Genomic DNA, 13,478 nt, shown 5'->3' on the forward strand with positions numbered 1-13,478 from the left:
GCTCTTTGCAGTACTCACCAGACTAATTGTTAGCAAGGTTGATATTACACGTGAAATACTTCCAAGGGAATTTAATTACTTTCCCTTTGGGGACTCTTGTCGTGATTCGCTTACTTCGCAAAGAGCGAAGCCGCAAAATCACATTAAATTTTATTGATTCAAGTGCGAGCTTTTCTGGTGCTCCAAGTAGGTAAACTTTTTGAACCTTCACATTTTACAGGAAGTTTACAAAATGTGAAGTGCAAAGCAGTCGAAAAGGACCGTGCATCCGAGCCAAATTTTTGAGTATATTGGGACCTAGCTTCGAACCTATAGCGCTATTTTTGTTCGTGGTGAGAAATCGTGCCGGCCTCACAACCTCTCTTTCGCAGAAGGATGATCTAGCGGAAGCGAATTAAGCGTACCCTATAGCCTCTGCGTCCTCTATTTTCCGTCGTTATTTCTTTTTCAAAGGTATTCATTTTTTTTTGTATGTACATAAACAGGACTATAGCGATCTTCTGGAGGCAATGACTTGCATATAACCGGTAGCTTGCGCACCCTAGAATGGAAACATTTTCTTGAACAATTAGGTCAAACGCATTGAGATTAAATGTCATAAGTATAGCGCACATTTCTGGGTATTTATAAAGCTACCCGTTACAACAATGTTTCATCTTATGGAGAGCAAATGAAATGGTGTGTTCTTAGATTAGGGTACAGTTTCACAAATTGTTGTCTCCTAAATTTCGACGCTTATATCTTTATACGCGTTCGATTGCAGCCTGTTTGTCCACTGCTTTCCTCTTCCCGGGCCTTCATTTGGTTCTTATGCTCGGTTGTTTCCTCTTTTTTTATTGTTTTTAATATATCTCCATTTTTCTTCGTCGTGCGTTTGCCGTGCCGCACGAAAATTCTGAACCTTTGTTCACATTCGCGGTCGCTCTTTTCACGGCGCTGCGTGCCTTCCACCAACCCCTTTCTCCCTCCCTGGTAGGCGACACGTTTCTTTTTGTGCAGCATTTACCTCCCACTTCTTCCACCTTTCCCGACCAACTGTGTTCCGTTATTCAGTAGCCAGTTGGCGTGGTGTCGTTCGTTTTTCATGTCCTTACTTTACTACATCTCTACCTCCATGCGGGTAGTCCACATTTAATTCATTCCAACTGAATGCCGACTTCTCTTGTGGCTTCAGTGATTTACTGTAGTCGGCATAGTTGGCGTGGGAAACAACGGAATATACCATTTTGGACTGTTTTGATAATGGGATTACTGTGACCAGTTTTAGTCAGCGCTCGAACGCACGTGTTGTATGTTTCACTTCTTCATACATCCTGCCTCCACACTGCCCTCTTTTCAAAACGACTACATTTCTGGACGTGAATTAGGTGCTTTAGGAATGCTAAAGCAAGCTGTACGGCGAGTGAAGCGTGCTGTGCGAGTCGTACGCCGGCCCTCTCCAAGCTGTTTTCTTCGGAGCCAACTCCTGTCATGTTACTTCCCCGAGGTGTTGCCGACGGCCAAAATGGAAAATAAATTAGGTGATTGCTAACAGTACTGAGCACCGTTAACCGGCATATTTGTAAAATCTTGTCGCGAACAGCTCGAGACGACGCACAAGTAAACAAGAACGTACATGATGAAAAAATACAGCGCAGAGAAGGACAAGGACAAAATGAAGACACATAGGACACACGAGCGCAGCGCTCGTGTGTCCTATGTGTCTTCATTTTGTCCTCGTCCTTCTCTGCGCTGTATTTTTTCATCATGAATAACCAACACGCCCAGACTGCTACGGTAAAGAACGTACAGTCCGCGCAGTATCCGCCCCGCCGCTCAGCGCGCATACGCGGGCGCCCGGATGGCTGACACACCAGTTGCTGGTGGCGCCCTCTGCGCTGGGGCGCCTCCGTCATCACAAAAGCGGCCCCTCGCTCCCATGCATTTCGCCGCGCGGTCGACACACTGCCCAATCTTCTAGAGCACTATAGCCCGGCGGAGCTACTGTTCTCACGTCAGCTTAAGTCTGCCCTAGACTACTTGCACCCTGATTCCCAGGAGGGCGACCCGCGACGTGACCAGCTGTTACAGAAGTTCCGCGCTACACCGACCCGCAAGTTTGTGCCCGATGACTCAGTTTTCGCTAGGAATTTTTCGCCATATGGGTCTCGGTGGCTTCCCGCTATCATCTGCTCCTGCAAAGGGCCTGTGTCCTATGAAGTCAGACTCCTCTGCGGTACGTTATGGCGCAGGCACGTCGACCACCTTAGGAAGAGGGACTACAACCTATCCGATATTCCTCGCCGTGCACCTGAACTCTGAATGCCTGAGCCGCACTCCGAGTCGGAAGAGCAGAACGAACAACCTTCTCGCACTTCCCTGCCCGAGCCAGACGCGGACTCACCAGAACCCGAGCACAGCCGCTCCGACTCGGAGAACGCAGATGCCTCCGACGGAATTCCTCCGGCAACCGGCACCGTTCTTCGACGCTCCGCCCTTGAAAGAAGGTTTCCTTCTCACCTGCGAGACTACTACGTCTAGCAAGGGGGGAGGAGTGTTGTGTATCGTAGTACTGCCGCTCCAACTGTGTATCGCACATGCTGCCGCTCCAAGCGCCGCTTCCCGTGCTGTACTTTGTCTGGCCTCCCTACTGAAAAAGCAACAGTTCTACGGGGCAATAACCTCATAAAATCTCATTTAATCGCATAGAGTCTCATAAGGTGCACATCATTATCATAAAATATCGTACATAATTTATGATAATGTACAAGAAACTATGAGAACTTATGCAATTATATGCGACTTGTACGTGATTTCTTATGTGAATTGAGTGAGATTGTGTGAGAAAATGTGAGGTTATTGCCCCTTACAAATTTTTCAGTAGGGCTGAGCATCGTATTTCGCTCAACACCTCGTCCCCGCGGCTCTTCGGTCCTAGCATGGACGAAGCTACGCGAGGACGCTGAACTCTCTTTACCCCCCCTCTCTCTCTGTCTGGACTGTCTACCCTGCTTGTACGCTTTCGCCGGAGTAAACAGTTTTGCCTCAGACTCCGACCAGAGAACACTTCAGACGGCCGGTGAGAAAGGTGTGCCAAGTAAGAGAGTGGTCACAGGACCCAGACGGCCACTGACGTCCGACGGACAGCCGAACTCGGCCGCAACTCGGCGGCCGATTTCGGACGTCCGCCGGAATTCCGGCGTACGTACGAAAGCGGATGGTCGAATCCGTTCGCCCAGCGGACAGCCGCCGTACGTCCGCCACTGGATTTGGTTTTACACAGCTATGATATAGTTTGTAGTCGTCGTGCTCGTCTGAACTGCGTATAAATCAGTAATGCCGTCAAGTCTGCATTATATGATGCCAGAGCGAATCGATGCGATAGAAAGCGTTTCCATTAAACAGTTTTTTTTTTATTTTCCGCATGTTTCATCGTTGAATTCTTCCATCAAAAATTTTTGATTAAAAGTTAAATGACCATTAAACATTTTTCTATCATGATGCTTCGGTGAAATTTTAATCAGTGGCTGAACAGACGCAGAAGCAGCAAGCTCAAAAAGAACGAAACCGAACCTATCCTAAAAAAAATCTGAAATGAGCCAGTCCAATCCACCTGATGGCTTCACGTTTCCGTGTTCTGCATTTTCTGCGCAGTTACAAATACCTACGGCTGTAATGCACTGCTAGCATTGTTTTTGCTGTGGCTTGGTGCGGCTGGCACACTTTGTTCACCCGCCGATTCCAAAGTAAGTATTTCACCGAACTTTTGTTTCTTTAGTGGAACTTTTCGATGCACCGATAGTGGTGAGCTTTTGGGCAGCCGAACGGTCGAGTATTTTAGGCGAGACTGAAAGGATGGCTCCGCGCCGACTAACTAAAGTGCAGCCTCAAGTCTGAGGGCCATCTTTCTCGGCATTACTGGACGCTGCGCCAGTAAGCCGCGCTACTTCTCTGTCTCTGATAAAGGAGTGCCCGCCCAAGCTTTAAAGGAGTTAATTTGTTAACCATGCGCAACGTGCTGAGTTGTAAAAACTATACGAGAAAACTTTTGCACTCCTCGAGCCCATCGTGCGACATGCCTACACTTGTGAAAACGTCGCGAGTTTTTTTTTTTTTCTCCTTTTCTTTCTTTTTTTTTTTTTTTTTTAATGGACAGCCGCTGATCTTTCTCTCTCGAGCTTTACGGCAACTACAGTTTCTAGAAGGAACGGCTGTAGCTACTAAATAACTAAAGGTTTAGTACTCTCCTTCAGCTTTGACAAACCAGAACAACACCTTGCGTATGTTGGTTATGCATGTGGGATCGAACCGCGCAAAACAACCGGACAAGGAGATGAGAGAAAAAAAAAAGTCAGCACTTGTCTTTTTCTTGACCCGTTGTTCTGCGCGGTTCTGGCAGGAATTTGACATACCGCCGCCGCGATACAGTTGGGCTGTGAGCTCTGGTGCCTGCAACGCCTTCTCTTATGCAAAACAGGCATACTGGGAGGCCATGCAAGCCGCGGGCTCAAAAAAAAAAAAAAAAAAACGAGTTGAGCAAAAGTGAGATGAAAACAAAATTGTTGTTGCTTTGACCTTACAGATATTCAAAGGCTCCTCAGAACTTCATTGCATTATTGACAGCGAGATAATGCCAAAGCTACACTAGAGCCATGCAGCACCTTATAGTGCATGATACTGAGCTTATGTCTCGCACTGAAAGCTCTTACCATGTTCTTAGATTATCATATTAAAGTAGCTTTAAACCCATGCTTGTTAATACAGTGATAGCCATAAATTGAATCTAGGGCATCATGCTCACATACAAGGCTTCTGATAACTGCTGGTCACATGATGTGGGCTATAGCAGAAACCTGTACCTGGTCATCTTACAAGCATTTGTGCAATTGATGCTTTTAATGTGTTGTAAAAGTTTTTGTGTTCTGTTTCTGTATGGGAATGCTTTCCTTATTGAAGGCTAACATTTGGCTTGCTACAGCAAAGCCTCTACCTAGTCATCCTAAAAACAGCACCGCAGTTGGTGCTTTTAGTATGTTGTAAAAGTATTTGTGTTCTGCTTCTGTATGGCAATGCTTTTCTCGTTGAAGACTAGCATGAGGCTTTCAAAAATTTTTCAGATGCCATTTGCTGTAGCCGATTTCGTAAGCCAACAGGAAGCAGCACTTTGAACATGGAAAACTGTCATCCACGGGGGAAAAACAGCAACATCCCTTTGCATTCTCATTTCTTTGGTATGGCTAAAAGTGAGTATTGTATCATTATCTATATTATTAATATTGAATCATGATTGTCAGTGTTGAAGTTGTTTGAGCGTGATGATTTTAAACACACAGGACATCCCTTCGACATTAAGGTTTTAGCTTGTTTACATGTAGGATGTAGAACTGGTTTCAACAAACTTTATGCAGCAATTTCTTTTTACTTTGTCCACCATGTTACTTTTTGTCATTGTCCGTTGAAGTAAATAACCAGTATTTTACGTTTACACAGTCGTCCACTCTTAGCTTGAATGGGAATGTGTGGCATGCAGTTTGCAAAATAGCAATGCATCCGTCACAGCCATGCATCAAGGCTAAGTGGCTTGTGCGTAGAGGGACTAGCCGCTCCAGCTTCACGTCATCTGCCTCTTTGCTCCGGTGTGCAGACGTGCATTGAGGCAAAGTGGTTTATGTGTAGAGAAACCAGGAGCTTCTTTGTCACATCTGGCTGTTTGTTACGGTGTGCAGATGCACATCGAGGCAAAATGGCTGATGTGTAGAGGGACCAGGAGCTGCTGCTTAACGTTCTTCGCCTCTTTACTACAGTGCACAGCCGTGCATTGATGCTAAGTGGCTTGTGCATGGAGGGCCCAGGAGCTGCAGCTTCACGTCTGCCTCTTCGCTCAGGTACGCAGGTGCGTATTGAGGCAAAATGGCTTATGCATAGAGGGACCAGGAGCTGCTGTGTGGCGTAGTCTGTATATTTGCTATGGTGCGTATTGAAGTAAAGGTACCATGTGTAAAGGTACCATGAGCTGCTGCGTCATGTCGTCTGCCTCTTTACTATGGTGCGCAGGCATGCATCAAGGCAAAGTGGCTTATGCATAGAAGGACCAGGAACTGTTGCTTCACATCTGCTATGATGCGCAGCTGCGTATTGTGGGTGGTGGTGGAAAACATTGCCATCAGATACAAATACAGGAGGTTACTCACTAGCTGACCCTGAGGGGGCCTGTCCTGACAAAAACAAGGGGTCCCTAGTTTGGGACCCCAGTGGTGGTAGAGGGACTAGAGGCTGGTACTTCATGCTGTCTGCCTCTTCGCTACGGTGTGCAGCTGTGATGGATGCAGTGGCATCTCAAAAAGTGCATGCCACGCACTCGCATGTTCAGCCTGAGTGGACGACTGTGTACCTGCTATAGCTTTGTTATTCATAGAATAAACCTAGGCCAAGTTGGATAAATTATAGCTCACCTCATATGTGGTCAGCAAAGAAAAGCCACTCCAGAAAATCTGATGCATTTACTGTCATAGGATTCTTATTCATATACATGCTACTGACAAGTCAGATTCTTCACCCTCAGAAATGCCAGAAAAATAACCAAGGGTGCGTCTGCAATAGTCTAGCTTGCTCTTTCTCTGCAGACTTGAGTCAGATGTGTGTTCCATTGCTGTGGGTGGGACAGGTGTGAATCTTTGATTTTAAGCTTGCAACAAGTATGTTATTGTAGTTTAAAGGCAAAACGGTACTAATAATCGCAGCCCCCCGTGGCCTTTATCCCCCTTTTAATAGTGTTGCTAGACACTGAATTATTAGTTTACTCTGCACTGTTTCTGTCTAGTTAATGTGCGGAGATGTACATATATTTATATGACTTGGAGTTGTCGACTTTGCACTTAGAAACATTGTAGCGTTATCTGGTGTGTTGCTTTCATTTCTTTAATGATTTCTGTAAGGGATCGGTGGGTATGCAAGGCACCATTATTAGTCTGCTCTTTTTGGGTCACCTGTTCAATGCCCAGCTGCGGCCGTCTCCCACTTGCCCTCGGACAGGAGGCGGAGAGACGCGCACAGAGAGGCAGCTACAGCAGCTACAGTGCTTAACGGAAACTTAGGCAGAGAGGGAAAGAAGTCCCCTCTTCCGAGGACTTTGCTGTCGCACTCGAAGACGCGGGGACAGGCAGTTTGTTCTCGTTGCTGTGTCATGTAGGGGGCTCATTTTTATTTAAGGAGCTTTACGAGCAGTATACAACTAAGGGGTCCTTAGTACTAAACGTACTAAGGGGTCCTTAGTACGCTGACTGGACCCATGACCCGGAAGCAGCACAGCTTTGAAACGAGCACCTCTTTTGGAAGAACTGCTTATCGTTCAAAGAAAAAACACTGTCAGGTTGAAGGGTGTAAGGCCCGCTTCCTTGTTGGGGAGCCCATAAAAGTGACAATTATTCAGTGCAGGCGCGCTGAGTGGGGTCTCGTTGAGGATTCCAACCCTGGATGTCAACAATGGTGGGAGATGGCGGCGTTGAAAAAGGGCAAGTGTGTAACAGTGACAGTATGATGCGGAGCGGGAGGATGTGGGTTGGCTCTTCTGATGTGGTCCGCAATGGTGCTGACTCGGACGCCAATAATTGCAATAATTGCCCTGTAAAAGGAGCCACCAAGGATGCAAGCTTTGGGCAATGGTTGCGCACGTGGGACACCGTTTTGATGGGTTCTAATTTTTTTTTTTTTTTCTTAGGGGAGAGAGTTTGGCATGTGACCTAGTGAGCCAATCATTTCGAGGTCCATTCTCTAAATTCTGTTTGTTGTGAAACGAATTTGTTGTCCCTTTTGCATTGCTTGTATTAGGGAGAGGGTGAAGAACTTATGAAAGTGGAAAGACATGCCAAAATGTTTGTTAGCCAGTCATGTGTGAGTTCGTTGTCATTGGGGATGAGAAATGTGGGCGGAGTCCCGAAGTTAATGAAACGGCCCCGCGGCCTGGAGAACTCGTTCTGAGCTAAATTTTGATCTCTTTCCTCTTCGGCATAGATCATGGTCATTGTTTCACCTGTTGTAAATACGTACATTCATGTATAAAATTTTCAGTTCATCTTCCTCTCCGTGTGCAAGTTGTTGTGGCCAGATGCAGTAAATTCACTATTTTCATTTCTATATAACGTGCCTTTCTGAAGATGGTGAGCTCTTTTGTCTAGTCCTGTAAGAAAGCAGCAAAGCGCTCCCAAATCTTCCACAAAACTGTGTGATATCTTTAATACTAACTGCGGCTTGGTGTCACTCAAAACATGTAGTTGAGGTAGATTTCTTCCCCCCCCCCCCTCTTTTTGTTCGTTCAAATGAGGACCAGCGGACACTAACTCTTGCTTTTGTAATGCCCTAGGCCCCGCCTTAAGGCAGTACTCCAATGTCAATACCATTTTTATAGCTATGGCTGTCCAACAGCACTAATGTCTTTTATACACTTCTTTTACTAATCTCTTACCCAAGTGGTGGCTTATACTGCGGGGGTGAAAGTCTCTGGACAGTATGTGTAGATTTTGTACTAGAATCGCGATGTAAACGAATTGTGACCTTATTTCTCTTGCACACATGAAAGAACTAACGTTCAACTTTCACATCGACAAGTATGGTCCGAGTTTCCTGGTTGATGTGAAAGTTATGTGCTTTGATTGCAGTTTGTGTAGTCCACACACTTGTCCCCGATATTACATAGGGGCAAATTAGGCGCCTTTACAGGGGCAGTTTCTTTGGCGCCCACTACCTTCCCCATAAATAAGCTACAGTGTTTCTTGTGAACAGCTGGCTGCATTTATAAATACCATTTTTTTTTGTAATTTGTTGTGCGTAGTTGAGAAATCCATGACATACATGCACAGCTGGTTGCCAGAATTATGCAACCATATTTCAGTAACTAAAATCCATGCTGCATGCTGCCGGTAATACATCAGGAGTTTGTGGTTGTCAGCTTTTTGTGTTTTGTGTGACTATAAGCCTTGCTATTGTAATGTCACATATAGCGCTGTGGGTAAACAAATAACTTTACTTTTAACTCTTGTAGAAGCATGAACACTGCGCAATCACTGCGGCGGGCTATGCTTCCACATTGGGCTTTAGCCACATGTCAAATGTCTATCTTTATTCTGCTGCAGCAGCTTGCATGTTATCAGATAAGTTACTTCGTCGCAGCTGCTCTAAGGAGATGCTTTCTAGACGCTTGTAGCCTAGATGTTGATGTCGATATACCCCCGACACGCCCAGGGAATGTCTTCGGTAGAGGGCACATGGAAACCAGCGAAATGTGCAGTTTACAGAACAAAAAGGTAACAATTTTAAATGATGTTATTATTGATCACTTCTTTTCAGAGCAGGAACAATGACTTTAGAAATCTGCCTGTTAAACCGCTCAAAATGCAGGTTTCTGCTGCCAATGCATACCTGTGTAATACTGCAATGCTCTGGCTGTGCTTTATGTTCATATACAGCATCCTTTATGCTTAGTTTCTCTGCATGTGCACTCCATGTCTTGGGCATTGCTGAGGGCGCATAGCAGCAAGCATAACATGCCATGTTTGGTCAGAGTGGCATGTTCAAAAAGACGACATAAAAACATTAAAATACTGAATGCCAGGTTCTGGTCAAACTACGTTTGTATCTTTTGTTATTCTGTATGGGTTTTGCTGCAGTTATATGACCTTTCTATATAGTATGTGACAGTTCTGAATGGAGATGCATGCGTACAGTGCCACCTGGAAAAAGCAATTGAGAGAAACTGGCAGTTGCCCTTGGAGATGTGTAATCAAAGTTCAGCACAGATAACTTGAATTTCATTTTCCCTTCTATTGCAGGAGGAGCCCAGCCTGCTCTTTCCATCTTAGGCCTGAAAGACCAGCAACAGCTGATCGAGCAAATGCACAGGATAGTAACTGCTCCTGGAATCCCGGCCTGCGGAGGCCGCCCACAGAGAACTCGATCATCTCCTCGCTAATTCCGAAATATTAGGTTTCAATAAATACCTTTTCCTCCACCACCTCCCCAAGGGAAGGGCTGTCACGGGCAAGGATAATTAAAAAAAAATTATTCAAGCAGATTCTTAATACTCCAGTTGGCCTGCATTTTACCATGCCATTCCTTAACATCGATATTTTTTTAGTGTAGACTATTTATGCATTCAGTTTTTGCAATAAAGCAAAAAAAAATGCTTTTTTTACAACCTCGCATGCTGGTATGCCTATGCACTTAGCATGTTTTCAGGAATGGCGCATTTGTGTAAAGCTCAGCTAGCATATGTGCCTCTTTGATGGAAGTTTTAATTGCACACTACTGTTCAGTGCTTTGTGTGTGAAAGTAAAGCAGACAACAGGAAACTTGAACCTGTTGCATATTCTATTGTCTGCTTTACTCTCACGACAAAGGCATTGAGCACTAGTATGTGACTGAAATTTCCATGGCACATGCTTGCTGAGCTTTACACGAATGTTATTGGCAAGTTTTTACACCAATAGCGGGCCCTGCAAGCATGTTCCGGGAAACGTCCGAATGTCCGCCTCCGGCTGCCCGTCGGACGTCCGTGGGACGCGATCCGGATCCACGAACGATAGTCCGACGGACGTCCGCTGTACGTATATCGAACATAACCGGACTTCCGTCGGATGTCCGAAGGTCCGAAAAAGGACGTCCGTTGGTCGACCGTCGGACGTCTATGGCCGTCTGGGGAGGTGGCCGTGCGTTATCGTTGGTAGTACGGCTTCAGCCACACAATGTGCACAATGTCCGAGCTGGGCTTTCGACGTTTCGAAAGTGCGGCGCCGTCTGGAATAACTTCATAACTGAGGTCACTCACACGACGCAACACGTTTGTACGGCCCGAAGTAGCGGGAAAGGAGTTTCTCTGACAAGCCTGGACGGCGAACTGGTGTCAACACCCAGACTTGGTCCCCAGGTTTGTAGTGAACTTGGCGGTGCCGGAGGTTGTAGCGGTGCGCGTCAGAGGTCTGCTGCCGCCCGATGTGCACACGGGCAAGCTGGCGGGCTTACTCAGCGCAGATGGCATACTGCGGGGCATCTGGGGGAAGCTGGTCATCATCTGGGCACGGGAGCATGGAATCGAGCATGCTCTGAACTTCATGCCCGTACACAATTGTCGAAATGGTGTGAAGCGCGTTGTTTCTTGTTGGGCTGTCTTATACGCAAATGTGACGTACGGCAGCACCTCGTCCCAGGTCTTGTGCTGCACATCGACGTACATTGACAACATGTCCGCAATCGTCTTATTTAACCTTTCGGTAAGACCATTGCTCTGCGGATGGTACGCTGTGGTCTTGCGATGGGTCGTGTAACTCAACTCAAATATATGGTCGATGAGCTGCGAAGTGAAAGCTGTCCCTCTGTCGGTAATGACATACGAAGGGGCGCCATGCCACAAGACTATGTTATGCATGAAAAACTCGGCTACTTGGGAAGCTGTGGCATGAGGGATTGCCTTTGTCTCAGCGTATCGGGTCAGGTAGTCACTAGCGACTACTATCCATTTGTTTCCCGCCTGCGACAAAGGGAAAGGGCCAAGGAGGTCCATGCCGATTTGGTCGAATGGAATACGTGGTGCTCTAACGGGCTTGAGAAATCCGGCAGGCTTCAGGGACGGTGTTTTACGGCGCTGGCATTCGCGACAGCTTCTTACATAGCGTTTCACAGTTGCGGAGAGTACTGGCCAGTAATACATGTTGCGGACTCGAGCAAGCGTCCGTGAGTAACCCAAATGACCAGACGTCGGTTCGTCGTGGCAGGCAAGTAGAATATCCGCACGGAGCTCACATGGTACTACCAGAGGGTAAGCTCTTTCTTGGCCTTGGGAGTTTCTTTTATACAAGACGCCTTGCTGCATACAGAATGAACCAATGTGCCGAGATAGGCGTCGAGGGAGTGTCGTATCACGCCCTTCCAGATAATCGATGAATGGGAGGATGTCTGGATCAGCTCTTTGTCGATCCCTGAGCTCAGATGCACTGAGAGCTCCTAGAAAGCCGTTGTCGCCATCGGCTGCAGCATCGTCAGTGTCAACGGGGGCTCGTGACAGCGCGTCAGCGTCTTCGTGTTTGCGGCCTGACTTATAAACAATAGTTACGTCAAATTCCTGAAGCCGTAAACTCCAGCGTGCATGTCGTCCCGATGAGTCTCGCAGATTTGCCAACCAGCACAAACAATGATGGTCCGTGACGACTTTAAATGGTCGGCCGTAAAGATAGGGGAGAAACTTCATAGTGGCCCACACGACCGCCAGGCATTCCTTTTCCGAGGTGGAGTAGTTCGTTTCGGCGCGAGAGAGTGTGCGGCTAGCATAGGCTATTACTCGCTCAATCCCGTCTTGATGCTGAACAAGCACCGCGCCAAGACCGATACTACTGGCATCAGTGTGCACCTCTGTGTCAGCCGCTTCATCGAAGTGCGCTAGAACAGGGGATGTTTGAAGGCGCTCGCGAAGCAAAGAGAAGGCCGTCTGCTGCTCAGAGTTCCACACAAAGGAGGTGTCCTTCCTTGTGAGGCGCGTCAGAGGTTCCGCAATTTGAGAGAAGTCCGCAATGAACCGCCGATAATATGCACACAGGCCGAGAAAGCGCTGAACAGCCCTCTTGTTAGCTGGAACGGGAAACCGTGCGACGGCAGCAGTCTTATCGGGATCCGGGGGCACCCCATCAGCGCTCACAACATGGCCAAGGAACTTGAGTTCTGTATACCCGAAGTGGCATTTCTCGGGCTTCAGCGTGAGATCAGCAGAACGGAGCGCTTCCAGTACAGCTCGAAGGCGTTCGAGGTGTTGGTCAAATGTTTCGGAAAAAACAACTACGTCGTCCAAGTACACAACACAGATCTGCCACTTGAGGCCAGTGAGGACGGTGTCCATCTTCCTTTGGAATGTAGCTGGGGCAGAGCACAATCCAAATGGGAGTACTTTGAATTCATATAGGCCATCTGGAGTGACAAATGCGGTTTTTCTCGGTCTCTTTCGTCAACTTCGATTTGCCAATAGCCGCTTTTCAAATCAATAGATGAAAAATACTTTGCACGTCGCAATCTGTCCAGTGAGTCATCGATGCGCGGCAATGGGTATACATCTTTCTTTGTCACATTATTCAATTTCCGATAGTCGACGCAAAATCGAAGAGTGCCGTCTTTCTTCTTGACCAGGACTACTGGTGAAGACCACGGACTTTGTGAAGGCTGCACAACACCATCATCCAGCATCTCCTGAACCTGCGTCTGGATCACTTCTCGTTCTTTGGCAGACACGATAAAGCTGCTGTCGTATAGGGCGAGCGTCTTCATAAGTAATGATGCGATGTTGTGTGATGGGCGTTTGACGAACCTTCGAGGAAGAAGCAAAACAGTGCTTGAAGTCCAGCAACAGTAGCTCTAAGGCCCGCCGTTTCTCCTTCGACAAGTGGCAGTTAATGTCGATGTTGTCAAGAGATGGCTCATTAGTTTCGACTGCCGTGGATGCAAAACGGACCGGATCGTGCGTAACA

General features: G+C 47.0%; 1 long non-coding RNA gene across 1 annotated transcript; it reads left to right on the forward strand.

The window, feature by feature from the left end:
- Positions 1-3,593: 3,593 nt before the first annotated feature.
- Positions 3,594-10,122, forward strand: LOC146201397 (uncharacterized). The gene is made up of 3 exons (XR_014705336.1): positions 3,594-3,725; positions 5,097-5,222; positions 9,804-10,122. It is a non-coding gene; the product is annotated as an uncharacterized LOC146201397 (long non-coding RNA).
- Positions 10,123-13,478: the final 3,356 nt, after the last annotated feature.

Source organism: Amblyomma maculatum, chromosome 2 (assembly GCF_055883805.1).
Source record: "Amblyomma maculatum isolate TAMU_Amacu chromosome 2, ASM5588380v1, whole genome shotgun sequence".
Taxonomy (NCBI): domain Eukaryota; kingdom Metazoa; phylum Arthropoda; class Arachnida; order Ixodida; family Ixodidae; genus Amblyomma; species Amblyomma maculatum.